Consider the following 22,260-nt stretch of genomic DNA (forward strand, 5'->3'; position numbering starts at 1 on the left):
AATTGTTTGGCGACAATAAAGTATATAAAGTCATAAAGACATCCGGCTCCAGCTAGCAGATGAAGAATTCAGAGACCCGCGCAGGGTGGCTGCCCACGCGAATGTGCTTTGGTGCTCCAAACAAATTGGCGGAACCACCATCGGAATTAGTGCTGTGACACGGCCGAAAGCCCAGCCCTCCCACACCGCAGCAGCGGAGCACCGAACACCCACACCAATGAACGGCACCACTTCTGAGTCTTGGTGTTTTTATCATCAAAGGTGGGGTTCCGGGGCCCGCCGCTGCCGACCGCCATGCTCGTTCCAGGGAAACGCCAGGACAAGCCGTCGCTGATGGCTACGGCGGCTGGTCACCGTGATAGCCTCCTCTACGTTTGGGACAAGCGCTCTGGGCGAAGATTCCTGGTGGACACAGGGGTGGAAATCAGTGTCCTACCCACCTCGAGCCACGATACCCGAACTAGAAGAACAGGACCGGAACTTATGGCAGCCAACAGCAGCACCATCCGCACCTACAGCGCAAGAACCATCCCCTTGCAGTTCGGTTCCAGCCGCTTTACATGGACATTTTACGCTGGCCACAGTATCACAGCCATTGCTGGGTGTGGACTTCCTCCGCGCGCACTGCCTGCTCGTAGATTTGAAGGGACGACGATTGGTCGATGAGAAGACGTTCCAGTCTTTCTCCCTTGGTGAGACCAGGTTACCGGCCCCGCAGCTGGACTCCGTCACTTATTCCGACAATGAGTTCGCCAGAGTGTTATCGGAGTTCCCATCTATCATCACGCCGCAGTTTTCCTCAACAAACCCCAAGCTCGGCGTGATGCACCACATCCCCACACAGGGGCCTCCCCTTCATGCCCGGGCCCGCGGGCTACCGCCCGACAAGCTCCGCCTTGCAAAAGGGGAATTCAAGAAGGTGGAGGAGATGGGGATTGTGCGGCATTCCGACAGCCCGTGGGCCTCCCCACTCCATATGGTGCCCAAATCCGCGGGAGGGTGGAGACCGTGCGGCGACTATCGGAGGCTGAATGACGTCACCACGTCCGATTGCTATCCGGTACCACACATCCAGGACTTTACGGCCAACCTGCACAGGGCGCACACCTTTTCCAAGATTGACCTGGTCCAAGGGTATCATCAGATCCCAGTCCACCCAGACGAAGTACCCAAGACGGCCCTCATTACCCCCTTTGGCCTGTTCAAGTTCCTCAGGATGCTGTTCCGGCTCAAAAACGCGGTGCAGATGTTCCAGCGCCTGATGAACACAGTAGGGCGAGGTCTGGACTTTCTGTTCATCTACCTGGATGACATACTTATTGCCAGCTGCTCCCGCCAGGAACATCTAGCACATCTACGCCTGCTCTGCCGCCGCCTAAGCGACTACGGCCTGGCTATCAACCCCACCAAGTGCCAGTTCGGCCTATCCGCCATCGACTTCTTGGGACACCAGATCGACCACCATGGAGTTGTGCCACGCCGGCAAAAGTTGAAGCCATCCGCCAATTCGCCAGACCCAGCACTGTTAAAGGCCTGCAGGAGTTTGTTGGGATGGTTAACTTTTATCACCGTTTCCTGCCCTCAGCGGCTCAGATCATGCAGCCCCTCATCAGCTTGATGTCCACCAAGGTCAAAGAGGTCACCTGGACAGAGGAGGCGACGGCGGCTTTTGAACAAGTCAAGAACATACAGGTTTCCCCCACCATCCGAAGGTAGAGCGTTCCCATGAAACGGTTTGTAAGCCGGGATGTCATAAAGCGAAGAAGCAATTACCATTTATTTATATGGGAAAAATTTGTGAGCGTTCGCAGACCCAAAAATAACCTACCAAATCATGCCAAATAACACATAAAACCTAAAATAACAGTAACATATAGTAAAAGCAGGAATGATATGATAAATACACAGCCTGTATAAAGTAGAAATACTTCCCTACAATCGTTGCCTGCACTGTTCTCTGTAGCAAAAATCTCACGCAAGTGCTCTCGGCAGAAACACTCTCCAGTAACCTTTAAGCTACGAAGCTGCCAAATTATACCAAATAACACATAAAAATACACAGCCTATATAAAGTAGAAATAATGTATGTACAGTGTACTATCACTTACCAGAGTCGGGAAGACAGCGCCAAGCACACTGATGATGGTGTGTAAGGCTGAGTCGTCAGAGGTTGGGTTGGTGCAGTGGCCCCCAACCTCCGGGCCGCCGACCGATACCGATCCGCGAAGCATGCAGGGGTACAGCGGTAGCCAGGACACACACAGCATGTCTTTAAGAAAAAAGCCGAGATAAACAAGCAAATTCATAGTCATAGTCATACTTTATTGATCCCGGGGGAAATTGGTTTTCGTTACAGTTGCTCCATAAATAATAAATAGTAATAGAACCATAAACAGTTAAATAGTAATATGTAAATTATGCCAGGAAATAAGTCCAGGACCAGCCTATTGGTTCAGGGTGTCTGACCCTCCAAGGGAGGAGTTGTAAAGTTTGATGGCCACAGGCAGGAATGACTTCCTATGATGCTCAATGTTGCATCTCGGTGGAATGAGTCTCTGGCTGAATGTACTCCTGTGCCCACCCAGTACATTATGGGAGACATTGACCAAGATGGCATGCAACTTAGACAGCACCCTCTTTTCAGACACCACCGTGAGAGAGTCCAGTTCCATCCCCACAACATCACTGGCCTTACGGATGAGTTTGTTGATTCTGTTGGTGTCTGCCACCCTCAGCCTGCTGACCCAGCACACAACAGCAAACATGATAGCACTGGCCACCAAAGACTCGTAGAACATCCTCAGCATCGTCCGGCAGATGTTAAAGGACCTCAGTCTCCTCAGGAAATAGAGACGGCTCTGACCCTTCTTGTAGACAGCCTCAGTGTTCTTTGACCAGTCCAGTTTATTGTCAATTCATATCCCCAGGTATTTGTAATCCTCCACCATGTCCACACTGACCCCCTGGATGGAAACAGGGGTCACCGGTACCTTAGCTCTCCTCAGGTCTACCACCAGCTCCTTAGTCTTTTTCACATTAAACTGTAGATAATTCTGCTCACACCATGTGACAAAGTTTCCTACCGTAGCCCTGTACTCAGCCTCACCTCCCTTGCTGATGCATCCAACTATGGCAGAGTCATCCGAAAACTCTTGAAGATGACAAGACTCTGTGCGGTAGTTGAAGTCCGAGGTGTAAATGGTGAAGAGAAGATTGCGACGCAATCCGCAATCGCCTCTGATCTGGGCTGACATTCACGTGCCTGGTGGCACCTAATTAATTAGCTTGTTTATTTCGGCTTTTTTTCTTAAGGACGTTCTGGGTGCCTCCTGGCTACTGCTGCATTCTCCACGAATCGGTATCTGTCCGCGGCCCGGAGGTTGGGACCACTGGGGTGTCATCTCATTGTCGATCAGGGCAGGCAGGTCATCTTCTTCTATGTCTGCCTGCCTCGATGTCGAAGGTCGAGGTTCATCGTCTGCTGTGGCTGATGTGGAAGGCTTGAAAAACGACAGTATGCTTGACTGCTTAGCCACATGCATTTTTCTATCATATAGTTCTGCCTTTTTTCGTAACAGTGAAAACACCTTCTGTTAGCGAAAACAGGTAACTAATGTAGGTCTTTTGTAACAGTGAGGTTTCGTAAAGTGAATGTTCAAAAAGCGGGGAACACCTCTGGCAAACGCTGTGCTCCTGGTCTACCCCCGGGTCAACGTCCCCACTGCCCACACTGTGCATGCCTCCGACACGGCAGTTGGCGGCGTGCTCGAGCAGCTCATCGAAGGCCAGTGGAAGCTGCTCACTTTTTTCAGCCGGCACCTACGACCCCCGGAACTTAAGTACAGGTTTCCCCGCCATCTGAAGGTAGAGCATTCCTATGAAACGGTTCACAAGCCGGAATGTCGTAAGGTGAAGAAGCAATTACCATTTATTTATATGGGAAAAATTTATGAGCATTCACAGACCCAAAATAACCTACCAAATCATGCCAAATAACACATAAAACCTAAAATAACAGTAACATATAGTAAAAGCAGGAATAATATGATAAATACACAGCCTATATAAATCAGAAATATTTCTCTACAAAGATTGCCCGCACTGTTCTCCGTAGCGAAAATCTCACGCAAGCGCTCTCAGCAGAAACACTCTCTCCAGTAACCTTTAGGCTATGAAACTGCCAAATCATACCAAATAGCACATAAAAATACACAGCCTATATAAAGTAGAAATAACGTATGTACAGTGTAGTATCACTTACTGTAATCCGGAAGTCAGCACCGATCACACTGATGATGGTGTGTTAGGCTGAGTCGTCGGAGGTTGGGGTGGTGCAGTGGCCCCACCCTCCGGGCAGCGAACTGATACCGATCCCTGGAGAATGCAGTGGTCCAGCGGTAGCCGGGACACACCCAGCACATCTTTAAGAAAAAAGCCGAAATAAACAAGCTAATTAATTAAGTGCTGCCCGGCACGTAAATGTCGGCCCAGATCAGAGGCGACGCAATCGGCAATTGCCTCTGATCTGGGCCGACATCTACATGCCAGGCGGCACCTAATTAATTAGCTTGTTTATTTCAGCTTTCTTCTTAAAGATGAGCTGGGTGCGTCCCGGCTACCACTGCGTTCTCCGCGAATCGGCATCTGTCTGCGGCCCGGGGGGTTGGGACCACTGGGGTGGTGGGACACGGGGGTGTCATCTCATCATCGATCAGGGCAGGCAGCTCATCTTCTCCTATGTCTGCCTGCCTTGATGTCGAAGGTCGAGGTTCGTCGTCTGCTGTGGCTGATGTGGAAGGCTTGTTTGACTGCTTAGCTTCGAGCATTTTTCTATCATACAGTTCTTTGCAAGCACTCAAACCATCTTGCAAATATGCCCTAAACCGACATACTCTTTCAAAATTAAAGTCATACTTTATCATTGTAGCGAAAATCTCACGCAGTTGCTTCACGTTCAGTTCCTGGACAACTTCACTTTCACTACTGCATTCGGTTTTGATTGTTATCCTTTCCTCTTCCAATTGCATCAGCTCTTCATCTATCAGTTCTTGGTCATGGGATGCCAAAACCTCTTCAACATCATCTTCATCAACATCCAGAAGCCAAACTCACTTTGTCCTTGCTTTATTAACCACGATCGAAATGCTTAATTATGTCTAATTTTATGCTAAGTGCAACACCCTTACGAGCTCTTTTAGGCTTTTCCGATACCTTAGAACTCATCTTGCTAACGGCTGCTCACAGGCACATATTTAAGCAATGCCGGCGAGAATGCCATTCCGAATCTGGGGGAGGAGCGGCTGCTCAGGGCGCGCACTGATTTTTTTCACGCGCTGCCTGTTTTTGTAACAGTGAAAACACCTTCTGTTAGCGAAAACAGGTAACTAATGTAGGTCTTTCGTAACAGCGAGGTTTCGTAAAGGGAACGTTTGAAAAGCGGGGGACACCTGTACAGTGCTTTCAACAGGGAGCTGCTAGCCCTGTACCTTGCCATCCAGCACTTCAGGTATTTCCTGGAAGGGAGGGAATTCACAGTCTTCACAGACCACAAGCCCCTCACTTTCGCGTTTGCCAAAGTGTCGGACCCGTGGTCGGGCCACCAGCGACGCCACCTGTCGTACATCTCGGAGTTTACCACCACGATCAGGCACATCTCCGGGAAGAACAACGTGGTAGCCGACACGCTGTCATGCACCTCCATCCAATCAGTGTACTCTCTGTCTCTGGGGGTGGATTATGCGGTGTTAGCTAAGGCACAACGACTGGACAGCGAGATGCTGGCATACCGAACCGCAATCTCAGCACTCCGCCTCGAAGACACACCCATTGGGCCCGAAGGTAATAAGCTCCTTTGCGATGTGTCCACTAGGCAACCTTGGCCCATTGTCCTGACCACTTGGAGGTGCCGCATTTTCGACGCCTTGCGAGTTTTAGCCCACCCTTCCATCCGGGCGACCATCCGGCTGATCGCAGACAGGTTTGTGTGGCACGGCCTACGCAAGGAGGTCGGGCACTGGGCCAGGACATGCACGCACTGTCAAGCCTCCAAAATCCAGAGGCACGTGAGGGCCCCACTGTAACCCTTCCAGCCGACACATAGGAGGTTTGAACATGTCCACGTGGACATCGTCAGCTCACTGCGGGTTTCGAGAGGAGTGAGATACCCGTTCACCGTGGCGGACAGGTTCACGAGGTGGCCGGAAGCTGTCCCATTTGCTGACACGGCCACGGAGACGTGCGCCAGAGCCCTGATTACCACCTGGGTGGCACGGTTCGGACTCCCAGCCCACGTCACTTCAGACAAGGGTGTGCAGTTCACATCGGCTTTGTGGTCTGCGCTGGCACAACTCCTCGGAACCCAGCTCCACCAAACGACTGCTTACCACCCGCAGTCCAACGGCCTGGTGGAACATTTCCACAGGCACTTGGAGTCAGCCCTGATGGCACACCTCCAAGGGCCAGACTGGGTTGACGAACTCCCCTGGGTGCTGCTTGGCATCCGCACGGCACCCAAAGAGGACCTGGCCGCATCATCGGCTGAACTCGTTTACGGTGCCCCGCTCACAGTTCCCGGTGAGTTTGTGCCAGCACCCCGTGGCCAGGAGGACACACCTATGGCGGTCCTAATTAAACTCCGGGAGCAGCATGGAACACTTACCCCAGTCCCGACGTCCCATCATGGAACAACACCCTCTTTCGTGCCCAAGGACCTACAACAGAGCAAGTATGTTTTCGCTTGCCAAGACGCGCACAGGCCACCCCTGCAGCGTCCATACGAAGGACCCTACAAGGTGGTGCGCCATAATGGGATGACCTGCATCCTCGACATCGGCGGTCGTGAAGAGACTTTTACCATTGACTGTCTCAAACCGGTGCATCTAGACCTTGAATGCCCGGTTGCGGTACCACCCCCATGACGTCGAGGCCGGCCACCTAAAAGAACTGAGATTGTGCAGACTGTGGACTCTGCACCTCCTAGCGCCAGTTCTGGGGGGAAGGGGGGTCATGTGGCAGCTCGCCCACGCGGCAAGCAAACCGGCTCCAGCAGTCGCAGGTGAGTCCACAGCCAGCGACGACCGAGAGGGCTCTGAGTGCGGGGCAGACCTCAGCCCGGAAGCCGATGTCACCTCCGCCCCGCAAAGGGCGGGGGATGCTGGGAGCGGGCACTTAAGCGCGCGCGGATTGAAACAGTAAACAGTTCAACCAGACCATGCTCGACTCAGTGTGTTGTTTTCACTCGTTGCGTATCAGCGCGATCACACCATCCTCTTTTTATTCAGTATTTACATCAACATACGAGTGGCACAGTGGCCCAATGGCCGCAAAAATCAATTAGAGTTCGATTCCCAACACTATCTGTAAGAAGTTTGTACGTTCTCCCTGTTACCACGTGAGATTCCCCCAGGTGCTCCACTTTCTTCCCGCGTTCCAGAATGTACAGGTTAGAGTCAGGAAGTTGTGGGCATGCTTTGTTGGCACCGGAAGTGTAATGACACCTGCGGGCTATCCCCAGCACATCCTCGAACTGCGTTTGCCATTAACACAAACGACACATTTCACTGTATGTTTCGATGTACATGTGACAAATAAAACTCATCTTTAAAGCCTCTTTATCCTTGCGCAATGTCAGTAGAAGTTAGTCTAACAGTTTCAACAGGTAAGATTTTAAATACCAATCTGCTGTATCATCTGATTCTGTCTCTTTCTGCAATTGAAATGTTACATGAAAACTGAGTCCATACATTAACTGTCAGCAGCAATATTGTGATGTATCTCTCAAAGATGGAATGTGACAGTCCCACCACGGAAAGATGACTTTGGTTTCATTTCTCTATCAAACTGAGGTTAGATATGCACCAAGTAACATGACATCGAACGCAGGCCAGTACAACACAGTAACAGCCCTTCAGCCCACAATGTTGTGCTGAACCAAATCAATTAATAACCAAACAAAACTTACCCCTTCTGCCTACACAATGTCTGTATCCTTCCATTTTCCTCACATCCTTATGCCTATCTAAATGTCTCTTAAAAGTCTGTAATGGATGGCCCGGTAGTGTACAACACCAGCAACCCAAGTTCATATCCCGTCGTTACCTGTAAGGCGCCTGTACATTCTCCCCATGACCACCTGGGTTTTCTCCAGGTGCCCCGGTTTCCTCCCACAGTCCAAAGACGTACCGATTGCTCGGTTAATTGGTCCACGCCGTACCGTGTCTGCTTCTACCACCACCTGAGGCACTGTATTCCAGACACCCAACACCCCCTACGTAAAAAAACATGCCCCTCACATCTCCTTTCAAATGGCTCTCTCTCAGGTAAAGGTCTCAGATGTTTAGAAACACTTTGTGCTTCTGATGTGACATTTTAAAATGATTATCTATAAAATTCTTTGGGATGTCCTAGGTCTGTGGAAGGTGTTGAATAATTTTTGGACCAACTGAGGCTCAGTGACAGCTCTCTCACCCCTTGGCCAGGTGATGAGTTCAAACTGCTCTTCAGCATTAAGCACAAGCTCTGAGGAAACATGTTAGTGCAATACTGAGGAGGTGAGAGAGTGCAGCACGTCAGGGAAACCAGCTTTGTCTCCATATTTATTTATTTATTTCAGAATTTATATCACTGGCATCTGTCGTGGCATTTTATTGTCTTTGCGGCAGAGGTACAGTGCAATACATAATTATTTAAAATTGTGAATTACAGTAAACATATATAAACATTTAAATTAAATAAGTAGTGCAAAAATAGAAATTAAAAAGTAGAGATACTGTTCATGGCTTCAATGTCCATTCACAAATTAAGTGGCAGAGGTGAAGTTGTGTGCCTTCAGGCTTCTGTACCTCCTTCCTGATGGTAACAATAAGAAGGCATGTCCTGGGTGATGGGGGTCCTTAATGTCTTATGGTCTTAATGATGGATGTCACCTTTTTGAGGCATTGCTTCTTGAAGATGTCCTGGGTATCACAGAGGCTAGAACTTATGATAGAATTGATGAACCTAACAACTCTCTGCAGCTTATTTCGATCTTCTGCAGTAGCTCACCCAAACCAGATGGTAATGCAGCCAGTTAGAATGCTCTCCAGCGTACATCTATAGAAATTTGCACGTCTTTAGTGACATCCAAGTCTCCTCAAACTCCTAACAAAATACAGCCGGGTTAAGCACACGTCCCTGAGGTGCATCAGTGTTGATTGTTAGCAAGGAGGAGATGTTATTTCCAATCTGCACAGATTGTGGTCTTCTGTTTAGGAAGTCGAGTGTCCAGTTACAGAGGCCCAGATTCTGGAGCTTTTTGATCAGAACTGTAGGAATGATTGTGCTAAATGCTGAGCTAGTCAAGAAACAACATCCTGACACAGGTATTTGTATTGTCCAGGTGATCGAAGGCTGCATGGAGAGCCAATGAGATCACATCTGTCATAGACCTATTGTGGCGATAGGCAAACTGCAGTGAGTCCAGGTACCTACCTACTGTTCCAGCCATAACCAACCTCTCAAAGTGCTATTGGATGATAGTAGTTAAGGCAGCTCACCCTGTTCTTATTGGGCACTGGTACGTTTAGAGATACAGCACAGAACAGACCCCTCCAATACAATGAGCCACATCGCCCAGCAACCCACCCATTTAACCCTCATCTAATGATAGGACAATTTATGATTAACCTACTAATCGATACGTCTTTGAACTGTGGAAGGAACCTGGAGCACCCAGAAGGAACCTATGTGGTCACAAGAAGAATGTACAAACTCTTTACAGAGGACACTTGAATTAAATTCAGAACGCTCTGTGCTGTAATAATGCACTACCATGATCTCTCACTGCCTCAGTGAAACAGCCCATCCATCCCAGATATTCTCTCTTCTCCCATCCAACAGAAGATACAAACTCCTGAAAAGACATACCACCAGGTTCAAGGACAACTTGTACCTGCTGTTATCAGACAATTAAATAGCTACCTAATACGTTAAGTTGGACAGATGACTTAACAATCTACCTGTCTATGATTTTGCACCTTATTTTACCTGCACAGCTCTTTCTCTGTAGCTGTTACACATGTTATTGATTTACATAAATCAACTGTGCAACGTGATTTGTATGAACAAGCTTTTCCCTGTACACTCTGCGGCCACTTTATTAGGTACACCGGTACTCCTGCTCGTTATTGCAATTATCTAATCAGCCAATCATGTGGCAGCATCTTAATGCATAAAAGCATGCAGACATGGTCAAGAGGTTCAGATGTTGTTCAGACCAAACATCAGAATAGAGAAGAAATGTGATCTGAGTGACTTTAACTGGGGAACGATTGTTGGTGCCAGATGGGATGGTTTGAGTATCTCAGTAACTGCTGATCTCCTGGGGTTTTCACGCAGAACAGTCTCTAGAGTTTACAAAGAATGGTGCAAAAAACAAAAAAAAAAATCCAGTGAGCAGTAGTTCTGTGGGCAAAAAATGCTTTGTTAATGAGAGAGATCAGAGGAGAATGGCCAGACTGGTTCAAGCTGACAGGAAGGTGACAGTAACTCGGATAACTTCCGTTTACGACAGCAGTGTGCAGAAGTGCATCTCTGAAAGCACAACACATTGAATCTTGGATTGCTGCAGCAGAAGACCACGCCAGGTTCAACTCCTCTACCTAATAAAGTGTCCACTGAGTATACCTCAGTACACATGACAAAATTAAACTAATTCCAATTAAACTGTGAGACGAACAGCCCTGGAAGCCCACTCTACTGTCAAAGGTGGAGTAATAAGAGCCAGCTGTAGCACTGGAACTAATGAGCATTGTACCATCACAGTACAATGGATGACAGGGTTCAGAGGTGTAAGGTGCTCCTTCCCTCAGCTAGCATCCAGGTCACCCAAGTTTAGCACCTGCTTAGCCCCCCCCCCCCAATCAGGGCCATGTGAAGCCATAGGATGGTCGTATGAGTGGCTGGTGTACACTTGGTTATGCAACCACTGATACCAGGCAATCTCCGAAGAGGATGGCTGTAGCCACACTTCTTATAAAGACACTGCCCGGAAGAAGGCAATGGGAAATCACTTCCGCAGAAAAATTTGCCAAGAGCAATCATGGTCAGAGGTAGATTGGGAAGTCAGTGTATGAAAGTGCCATATAACCTGATGGAAGCCATCCTTGACCCTGGTGGCACATACTTTCAGGCCTTTGTATCTCCCAATAGGAAAGGAAAATCAGAATCAGGTTTAATATCACAGGCATATATTGTGAAATTTGTTGTTTTGTGGCAGCAATACATAATAATAACAAAACTGTTCCTGAAATGCCTTCAGGCTTCTGTACCCCTTACCTGATGGTAGCAATGAGAAGGGTGTAAGGCCTTGGCAATAGGAGTCCTTAAATAAAGATTCTTGAAAAGTGGGAAGGCCCGGGATGAGTGGGGCCTGTGATTACGCTGGCTGTTTAACTGAGGTACTGGGAAGTGTAGACAGAGTCCATGAAGGTGGTTCCAGTGATGTGGTGACACATCTCTCTGCAGACATAACAGTTGCCGCACTGAGCCATTATGCATCCCTCTCGGATGCTTTCTGTGATACACAGTACAGGGTTAAACGACTGTGGGCTTGGATAGTGTAAAAGGGCTGAATGGTCACATCCTCATACTAAAGGGGGAAGCCAAAGAGCTGGGCAACATTGCGGGACTCGGAGCCGTTATGGACCCAATGTGCCCAACCTCCTTTCACCATGGGCCCCGTCGACTCCATCGCCAGGACCGCAGACCAGCCCGGGACACCCCAGCACCGCAAATTCAGCCGGCAACCAGACGTTACAGCACAGCGCATGCGCAGATTTAAAGCCCAGTTGCGACTCGACGCATGACCAGTCACGGCTCTCAATACCAGCCGTGATTCGGTACATGCGCAGTTCCTCGCTTTTGCGCTTTTCCCGTCGTCAAATTGAGAAACAGACTCCCAGTGATATATATACCCCGAATCGTAATCACGTGCGTCCGACAAACTGCATTGCGATTGGCCAGCCGCGCCCTACGACGTCAACACGAGGGGCGGGGTTAGAGCGAGGCGGCCATTTTCCGTTTCCGGAGTGGGTCCGCCGGCCATTTTGCCCATGGTTAGTATCTGAGCCCGGGACGGTGCTCGCCCACCCGCGCTCTCCCTCGTTCACTTCCCTCACATCATGCCTTGCTGTCCGCGCTCTCCCCTGGGCCCGCAACGTCTGTAACTGGCTCCTTCCCCTCCTCGCTCGGAGGGGTGCCGCCTCCCGCCGCCCCGGGGCCTGGCGCCGTAGGATGCGGCCGTGCCCCCGAACACCTCACCTCGTGTGTCGGCACCACAAAGCCGAGGCTCCCCGGAGCGCGGTGGCTCCGGCCCCGAGCACCTGGAGCACAGAGTCGGGCCCCACAGTACGGCGACCCACAGCGGAGGAGGTAATGATGGGGGGGGACACGGGCGGGACTCGGCCACAACAAAGGGGTGTGTGTGGCCCGTAGCACGGGAGGCGGGGGACAAGCTGGGGGGCGGGGGGTTGGCATAGCTGTAGTCCTGGCCACACACCTCACCTCCAACCGCATCACTGAGCTTCACTTCTTATCTGTTCCCTTCAATAACCCGAAGGGAAACCTGCCCTAAACGGTTTAATTCATACTAAACTGCCGCATCCTCGGGATTTCTACATCAGGGTGTCTCCTGCAGTGGGGAGACAAGCAAACGATTGCAAGGAAATAGTGTTGGTGCTGCCTCTCATTTGCTTTTGTTTCGAGGCTGTATTGTGTTGAATGGAATGTTTAATTCCTAAAGCAATGTACAATTGTTTTTCAAAGCTGTTTACACCTTGTTAGCGCGCAAGAAGTGAAATGCTGCAGATGATCAAGGTCTGAAATAAAAATAAGATGTTAGAAATAACTGTTCGGCAGCATTTCTGGGAAAACGTCCATGATTTTTTGTCAAATCGGAAAACAAACAGCGATGAATAAGTGAAGAGCGGGCGAAGGGAAGAAAACAAAGGGGTGATAGTGCTGGAGACAGGAGAGATTAAGTGATGAGAGATAGTGGTGCAAAGCAAAAGACGATGGTAGTGGGATAAGTAAATGGAGATCTATTTATGACCACAACAACTATTATCTGAATTTATAAAATTCATTTAAACCTGGAGGCTATGATGTTGCGCGTTGAAAGATTGCTATTAGAGCACTTCCCCAAGTTTCAAATGTCTCATATTTGTGTTTAATTCAAAATCAAAACAATAGGGGCTATAACTATGAAAGAAAAACAAAACACCAGAAATATTTAGCAGGAATTCCCGTGCATAGTTAGATGTCTTGTATTATGACTGTTGCTGCTTTGCTTTTGAAACTTTTATCAGTTCATCTTTCCTTCCTTTCTGGTTTTACCCTTTGTTCTTCCCTTCAGTCCCTCTGGGTTTCCAGCATTTTTATACAATAAAAGCATCTACTTGAAATGTTGTGAATATGTGCGGAGTTGGTCATAACTGAAGAGGCAGCCTCAATGGTTGAAATTGTTGATCCAAAGACATGTTTGAATCCGATCAAAGCAATTGATGAATTTAAATTTGGTTAAATGAATTTTTAAAATGAAAGTAGTCTCAGTGAAGACGTGTGCAACACCAGCTTGTTGTTACCTACCTGGAGCTGAACTGTATGTTCTGATTCTGCACATCCTTCAGGGAAGGAAATTAGTGATCCTTCCTTTCTGATGGGATTCAAGACCCAGTGGGTGACTCTTAACCTCCTCCTGTGTTTTGGAAGGAGTTATCAATGGACAATGAAGGGTGACATTGCAGACAATGTCTGCCTTCTAGTAATAAAGTTGGGGGAAAAGTCCAGTCAATTAACTAATAAATTCCAAGAATGGTGTGATATTGCGTTCTGTTTTCATATGTGTTTTTACAGACTGCAAGTTTTAATTTAATGTAAGATTCAGCATGGTAACAGGCCCTACTGGCTCAATATTCGTGTGCTGCCCTATTGTATCCATGTGATTAGTTAACCTACTAGTCCATAAATCTTCGAAATGTGAGAGGAAACCCACGGCTTGGGGAGAATCAGACCAATGGGGATTGAGCCCCGGTTGCTAGTGCTCACATGCCGCCATCCATACCATGCAATTTTGTTTTGTTAGCCTAGCTTGACTATTTCTGGCATGTGTCTATTTTACATTTCCACAAGTATTTGAATGAGTTTAAAGCACATTTCATTAGGCCATGCCAGATTAAATAACTTGGGATTTGTTGCTTGTGCCCTGACTGTTCGTAGTCTGCATCACTGATTTGGCTTTAGGGGAGCAAGTGAAGATTTCTGATTTTGTTGACAGCATACTAAGTGGGGAATATGTATTTTAATAAACTGAGCAACAGTTGGCAGGTGGACGACAAAGTTGAGTAACCTCGTAGTTTTCATTGTTTTGTTTTAGAAGCAAATATGTTTTAAATGGTTGAGGTTCAGAAGGACTTAGTTGTCTTTAACGTGCAAGTCTAATCACCAATTAGGAAGTCAAGTTCCACATTCCCCTATATTGCAGGAGGGCTTGGACACCAGTGTAACATCACCTTGCTATTATGTGTTGCCTTTTTGATACCAAGTTAGTTTATATATTTTTTGGGCTCTTATCTGAAGGAGGATAATATGCTTTAGAGGGAGTGCAGGAAGATTCTCTAGCATTTAAAAGAAAGATGGTTGAGACATACAGAGTATTTGAAATTTCCACAAGGTAGGTGAATATCTCCCCTGGCTAAGGAGTCTGGAGTTGGTGAGGTGAGTCAGTGTCAAAATAAGGAATGGACATTTCAGGCAAATGAAGCATTTTTGAATTGCGGTGGAGAATCTGGAATTTCGTGCTCGAGGTATGTTTGGATTCTCAATCAGTGATTATTTTCAAAAACATACATTTTTTGAATGTAGGAGGGATGTGGGGAAAATGCTGTAAAGATAGTTGTTATTTGAATGGTGGAGCAGATTAGGAGCTGTGCCTTCCTCCACAGATTCTTCAGTGGTATTTTGATTTTCCACCTAGCACATCAACACTTCTCTCCAAAACTAGTGGCTTTCCCAAAAGCCCTAAGTGGTGAAAATTTTCACTGTTGTACTTTGAAACCATCTGTCCTCACCACTTGCCTGCTACTATTGTTTATATGACTTTAGACATCCTTCAAGACTACTATGCCCTCATTGAGTGCAGCTGTGAGTAGTAGTCTGTGTTGTACACCCAGTAAGTCTCAAAGAAGTGTATGTGAGGAAATGTGATTCAGTGGCATTGATGCCATTTCCCGCACTTGTTTGTGGGATGCTTGTTTCACACACATTGGGGATGAAACACTGATTTGTTCATTAACATTGGTTGTGACTGAGCTGAGTGGGACTGTTAGAAAAGATAATGTAATTGTTATTTCATGAATTGTTACTTTTAATAAGTTGTGGAATTGGGTGGGTAAATCTGAGAGTGAAATACAAACTATTCAAGCTCAGGTAAAAGTGATGTTCTTTATCTGGTTAGTTCTATTTCCAAAGTAGCACATTAAGATATTTATGTTCCATTTAAGATCTTTTTTATATAAGCGCATGGTTTAATCTGACATTTCTTTAATTACATTAGAGATTAAATTTCAAAAGTTCTAAATTACTTGTAACTTAGTCTGTTGCATTTGAAAAGTGTCTTTGAAATATAAGTCTATGAATAGGTTTGATTTTTAGTTGTGCTAACTTGATTGGACTGCTGTGGACTTGTTCTTGTTGACAACATCCATGCACCATCAATCTGCAGGACATGACACTCCAGGATTGGGGCTAGGTTATTTTTTGTCTGTGACTGTATGTTCACTACTGTCTTGTATGTATATGCCTTGTGCTGAGTGTGACTGTTTTCACCTGGCCCCTGGAGGAACACTCTCTCATTTGGTTGTATTCATGGGTATTTAAGAATGGTTGAGTGACAATTAAATTTAACTTGAAGACGATAGGTAGAAATTGCAGTTGAGAATTATTCTGTCCCAGAATGTTGTGAATGAGAGCTCCAGAGTAGATTTTAGATTCTGCTTGGAGTTGCTCACTGTCTTTTTGTGCCAAATTGTGTATTTTCTGATACCGAAGCTAAAGATGACCAGTAAGCAGTTAACTGGTATACTGCAAGAAGGGTCAAATGTCTAGGGTCTTGTGCAGAACAGCCACTCATATCTAATGAATCTGTCATGAAGGAACATCAATAGTGGTGTTGGGCTTGTGTTACAATGAGAGCTGAGATGGAAAACATTTGACTTACATTGAAAAGCAGTAGCAGCACTTGTATCCCCTGCTCATAGTTCTGGTCAAACGTGAGTTGTTATTATAAACCGTATTTGGTGCTTGATTTGAGCTGCTCAACCAGTGTGCTTTCCACTGCAGCTTGGGAATGTTGGGTGCTGGTTCTGCCTATTGCTTTAAGTTTACATGAGAATTCGTTGCATTTGCAGAAAGTAACCCAAAAATATTCTGTGAATTAAAATGCAAATTTGACTCCTATCCTAATCACTGTATCCTAATTATAAATAGAATTGTGGATTTAGCTCTCCAAAACTCCTAAAATTTGTCTGGCTAAGTATGGATGATATTCTCAATCCCCACAGTACTCTTAGAAGAGGATTCAAAAGATTGTCATTCATCAGAAAGTAGGTTTTATGGGATTTCTCCCTTAAATCATGAATCTTCCCCATAGCGGGAAGTATCCTCTCTGAACCTAATCTTTCAATAGGATCATTTATTGCAAACTCCGGTTAGAATAGACCCAGCCTGTTTAATATATATGTAGAAATTTCCTTTCCTCCAAGAATCAATGACCTTTTGTCACCCAATGCAAAATACTCTTTAAGTCGGGAGAACATGACTAAGTGAGGTTCCACGGTAGGGTAACGGTTAGCATGACGTTATTACAGCTCGGAGGGTGAGTGTTTAATTCCAGCATCCTCTAAGCAAGTTTGTACGTTCTGTCCTATGTGTGGGTGGATTTCCTCTGGGTGCTGCAGTTTCCTTCTGCAGTCCAAAGTTAGCAGGTTAAATTGTCCTGTGATTAGGCTTGGGTTAAATCGGTAGGTTGCTGGATGGTGTGGTTTGTTTTCCTGGATGGGCCTGTTTCGCGCTGTATCTCTAAATAAAATGAAACAGTGCTGGTTTCATTTAATTTCCAGTGGAATTATATGATTAGTGGTGAGCTATAAAATCTGCAGTTTACGAGGAAAAGAGCTGTTTGGTATATTCCATAGCAGACAGTTTCAGGAAGATTTTGTGCAAAGCACTTATTCATTGAATGAGGGTGGAGCTGATAAAATGTTATGGGGGGAAATGTAAAATTTGAATGTATAAACGCAGTGAAAGAAGAATAGCCCTGCTTACAGAAATTATCCTTCGGTTTAGTGAAAGTGAGGTCCTGACTAAATGCTGAAAATGTTTTATACTAAGGATTGTTGTGGCAAAATAAAATGGCTGCTGTATTATACTGGACACTCTTCAGTCAGTTCTGATTGATCTAATAGACCCAAATGTTTGAGTGTTTGTGAATATGAAGGAAATTGAAAAGGCTCTAGCATATATTATGTAGGCTATGTTTACTATGCTATTCTTAATATTGAAAACTGAAAATTATTGTCTTGGCCCTTTAGTGAAGTCTCTGGGAATCTCAATTTGAGTTTTAAAAATGGATGAAATGGTGTGCACGTCAAAGTGACATTAGGATAACATTGATGTGTGTCAAAACTTCGGGAAAAAATAGGCTTTTGGGTTTGGTGGGGGTTATTATATGGGTTACTAAAATCATTGACCTATTTGTGCAAGTGTACAAGTTAAAGCTAAAATTAGAAAGTTGCTGAAAGGTAATACACTAAGAGAAAAATTGATAATCTTTGTAGTTGGCCAATGATCCCTGTTCATAAATAACACAATTGACTGAAGAATGTTTGACACCCTGTGTTGCGTCTGATTTAATTCACCTTAGTTTTCTATGTTTCAAATTTGATAAATTTGGTGCTTTTGGATCCAAGTGCAATGAATATTCATTCCCAACGTAGAACCCAGCCACTCAACTTGGAATTGTTTGTCTCTGCCTCCACCTCCTTGCCTATTAGCCATCTACATTTTAGCTAATTTCTTGTGCTTTTGCTGGATTTTTGCTGGTCTTTGCAGTTTCACGTAATCAACTAATTGGATTTTGATTGGAATTTTGTTAAATACCTTGCGGAGGATCTTGAAATAGTACATAAATCTGAAGCACTGCTCACAGTTACTGGCAGCAGTTATACAAGTAATAAGATGCAGGTGCAACTAAGTGAAAAATATGAAAATGTATGTCCTGCCACTCTTCATGTGCTAATGTGTTCTTCAACTCTTTTATGTACAAGTGTTTGCATAATAACTAGCAACTGCAGAATTTGTCCCTTAGGATGCTGAGATTTAGGTTGGAGACAAATATCCATTACAGAAAGAGTATTTTTAGAATAGCTTCAAGCTGCATAACGTCCTCAAACTGTTTGCCAGATCAACTTTATGAGAACAGTTTAATTTGGAGAAAGTATCTCACATTGAAGCTTTTCCCAAAATCTTTGAGAAGATGTAATGCTCAGATCTCTTATGTATACCCTCTGAAGTTTTTTTCCTCATAATATCCTTTAACAGTTTAGCTGAGCACTGAAAAGCAATTGACCTACTTTATTGAGAGTATTGTGTGCAGATTTGGTCACCTACCTATAGAAAAGATGTCAATAAGATTGAAAGAGTACAAAGAAAATTTACAAGGGTGTTACCTGGACTTGAGGACCTGAGTTATAGGGAAAGATTGAATAGGTTAGTACTTTATTTCCTAGAGTGTAAGAGAATGAGGGAAGATTTGATAGAAGTATACAAAATTATGAAGTGTATAGGTAGGGAGCATGAGGGGCAATCTTGGGATGATGCAGGTGTGCAGCAGGCTGCCAGTGGAAGTGGTGGATATGCGTTCGATTTCAGCAGTTAAGAGAATTGGATAGGAGGGCTGTGGTCCGAGTGCAAGGTTCAGTGGGACTGGCAGATTTATAGGTTTTTTTTATGGATTAGATGAACTAACAGGCCTGTTTCTGTGCTGTATAGTGGAATGAGTTTGTTTTTTAATCCAATCACTACTGCATTTGATAAGTTTTTGAAGTGAGCAACACAAGGAGGACAGATCTGTGGGATGAGTGCAGAGAAATAAGGAAAGGATCATTACACTGCTGGGATCTTGTGCATCTGTTGAACTTGTGAACTCAGGGATATGCCTAATGTGAGTTAGGTCTATGAATGACCCCTGACCTACCGAAGCAGGTTAACTCATAAATACCACAGAAATCACTCATTCAGTTAGTGATGGGTAATAAGTGTTGCTTTACCTGCGGTACCCAGATCCAGAAAATATAATTTTAAAAGAAATACTGCTTTTTGTGGAGTCTGTAAAAGAAAGATATTTTTGGTGTTTTTCCTAAAATTCAACCTAATCCTTACTGTGCTGGAGAAGCGGGAGGCAATCCATAGTATCTCTGGGTCAGTAATGTTTTTTTTTAAAAAGAGCACAGTTCAGTTGTAAATGTCATGAAAGCCCAGTATTTAAACAACACGTTAGATTTGATGAAGTGGCAGAAGTGAGTTGCCTCTTGAGCTAGAGGCCCGTGTCAAGTTTGTGCCATAGGGATCTGTGCTGGGTCCTTTGTCATCTATAGTAATGATCTGGATTAGCATCTTTGCAGATGTTGCTGGGCCTGAGTTACAGGGAATGGTCGAATAGGTTTGCACTTTATTCCGTGGAACGTAAAAGATTGAGAGGAGATTTGATAGGTATGCAAAAGTTATAGATGGATAAATGCAAGCATTTTCGATTGAGGTTGTGCAAGACTACAGCTAAAGGTCATGTGTTTAAAGGTGAAAGGCAAAATATGAGGGGAAATTTCTTCGCTCAGGATGGTGAGTGTGTGGAACAATCTGCCAGCAGAAGTGGTGGATGTAGGGTCGATTTCAACATTTAAAAGAAATTTGGATGGGGCGTATCTGGGATTGGTAAGGACTGTGGTCTGGTTGCAGGTGGATGGGACCAGGCATAATAATGGATTGGCACAGACTAGTTGAGCCAAAGGACCTGTTTCTGTGCAGTATTGCTCCATGACTCTATTAGAAAGGATTGGAATTGACACTAGATTGTTGGGTGATATATGAAAGTCAGAATCGGAATCACCGGCATATGTAGTGAAATTTGTTAACTTTGTGGCAGCAGTACAATGCATGATGTATATAAAAGTGAATTACAGTAAGTATATAGTTAAATTTAAAATAAATAATGCAAAACCAGAAATTTAAAAAAAGTGAGGTAGTGTTCATGGTTTCAATGTCCATTTAGAAATTGGATGGCAGAGGGGAAGAAGCTGTTCCTGAATCTGCCTTCAGGCTTGTGTACCTCCTTTCTGATGGTAACAGTGAGAAGAAGGCATGTCCTGGGTGGTGACACCACCTTCCTGAGGCATAGCTGCTTGAAGATACTCTGGAAGCTGGTACCCATGGTGGAGCTGACTAATTTTACAACTTTAACTTCAATCCTATGCAGTGACCCTCCTGCCCACCCCCACCCCCCATACCAGAGAGTGATGCACCACTTTCTGCATCAATCCGTTTGTTTCTATAACTTGGGTTTTCCAGGAGTATGGTGGAATCAGAAATGGTCTGCACCATGAGCAATGCAAACCAGTGGACATGGTTCCATTCATAGAATTTCAAATTACAGGGAAATGACAATTTAAAACAACACTCATCCAAACTGGAAAACTCTTATTGCGAGGTTTGTTCAAGTTTTGAAAAGCAATATAATTTGTGTTTTTGTACATTTGAAAATGGGGAATGGTTAGAAAATGTATAACATTTTAAAATCTCACATGGGAGTAACTGGATAAGAAACTAGTTCACTGCTGAATAATAAGCAGTGTTGTGGTTGGGTGTTCAGTAAAGACTAATGGTAGGCTTGTGAAATATTGTGTGACAAACACTGCATTACATTAATGATATTTTTTCTTCCCAAATTTGTGCCTGGAGGGTAATTTGAATTTGGGTGAAGAACTGATCATGACAAGTCTTTTACTGTTGGGAGCAATTAAGATTATAAACTGAGAATTGTTACAGTTTGGCTTTTCCAAATGTGCTTTTTCTCTTTCACATAACCTCTTCTACCATTTAAAATGCGTATTCATTGTTTCTAGTCCAGAATTTAATCATGATTGAAATAACTTACTGCAGTTATCTGAGGTTTGTGTCAGAGTCTTAAAGGCAGACACAGGCCCTTCAGCCCAGCCGGTCTATACACACCGTGTCCATCTAAGTTTAGTTGTGTTTGAGCAAATCCTCTGAACCTTTCTTTTCTATCTACCTATTCCATGTGAATTCAAACCACTTCCTCTGGCAGCTTATTCCATGTACAAACGATCTTCATAGGAAAAATTACCCCTTGTTGATCCTCTGTCCCCTAGTTCTGAATTCCCCATGTTCAGACGTTGTAACCCTAAAAGGTTATAGTCGTTGGTCTGTATTATTATTTTAAGGTTAAACTCGTCAGAAAGGTGCATCGGCTATGATTTATAATATTATTATGAAACTTAGGAAAGCTCCATTTGATAAGATTAGGGTAGATTGGGAACAGGAATTGGGGTCTATCATTTCCGTGGATGACTGGGGGCAGATTTTACAATTAGTCAATACTTCCTCTATCTGTGCTAAACATTCCCTAATTCAATTTAAAGTTGTTCATAGAGCACATATGTCCAAAGATAAATTAGCTCGCTTTTATTCTCATATTAATCCTTTTTGTGATAGATGTCCGGGGCAGATAGCCTCTTTAACTCATACGTTTTGGTCTTGTCCTACTCTGGAAACGTTTTGGAGAGACATTTTTAATATTATCTCCAAGGTATTGAATATAGATATCTCTCCTCACCCTATTACTGCTATCTTTGGACTACCTAAAATTTCCAGTAATCTTTCTCCTTCAGCCCGTAGAATGATTGCATTTCTTACTTTAATGGCGAAAAGATGTATCTTACAACATTGGAAAGAGCTTAATGCTCCAACTACTTTTTTTTGGTTTTCTCAGACGATATTATGCTTGAATTTGGAGAAAATTAGAAGCAATCTTTATGATTCCTCACTTAAATTTGAACAGACCTGGAGATCTTTTATTCAATATTTTCATTTGATGTAATTTTTTTCTCCTTTCTTTTGGTCCATATTTATATACCCTTTTTTTTTACTGTTTTT

At 44.8% G+C, this 22,260-nt stretch overlaps 1 protein-coding gene and 1 long non-coding RNA gene across 13 annotated transcripts in view; one reads left to right on the forward strand and one right to left on the reverse strand.

Moving 5' to 3' along the window:
- LOC140186235 (uncharacterized) overlaps positions 1-12,486 on the reverse strand; it is a 69,572-nt gene extending 57,086 nt beyond the window's left edge. The window contains exons 1-2 of one of the 2 annotated variants that reach the window (XR_011882816.1): positions 12,298-12,486; positions 2,109-2,269 (exon numbers count right to left, since the gene is read on the reverse strand). This is a non-coding gene — a long non-coding RNA (uncharacterized lncRNA). The remainder of the gene's footprint in view (positions 1-2,108; positions 2,270-12,297) is intronic. The other variant, XR_011882815.1, reaches the window with a different exon arrangement.
- Positions 12,020-22,260, forward strand: part of znf618 (zinc finger protein 618) — an 86,590-nt gene continuing 76,349 nt past the window's right edge. For 5 of the 11 annotated variants that reach the window (XM_072240253.1, XM_072240249.1, XM_072240246.1 and 2 more), the window contains exon 1: positions 12,040-12,408. The gene's annotated coding sequence lies outside the window, so the exon portion shown is untranslated. Of the gene's footprint in view, positions 12,409-22,260 lie in introns of all 11 variants that reach the window. The other 6 variants (XM_072240254.1, XM_072240251.1, XM_072240243.1 and 3 more) reach the window with 4 other exon arrangements.

This window comes from Mobula birostris, chromosome 22 (genome assembly GCF_030028105.1).
Source record: "Mobula birostris isolate sMobBir1 chromosome 22, sMobBir1.hap1, whole genome shotgun sequence".
Classification (NCBI taxonomy): domain Eukaryota; kingdom Metazoa; phylum Chordata; class Chondrichthyes; order Myliobatiformes; family Myliobatidae; genus Mobula; species Mobula birostris.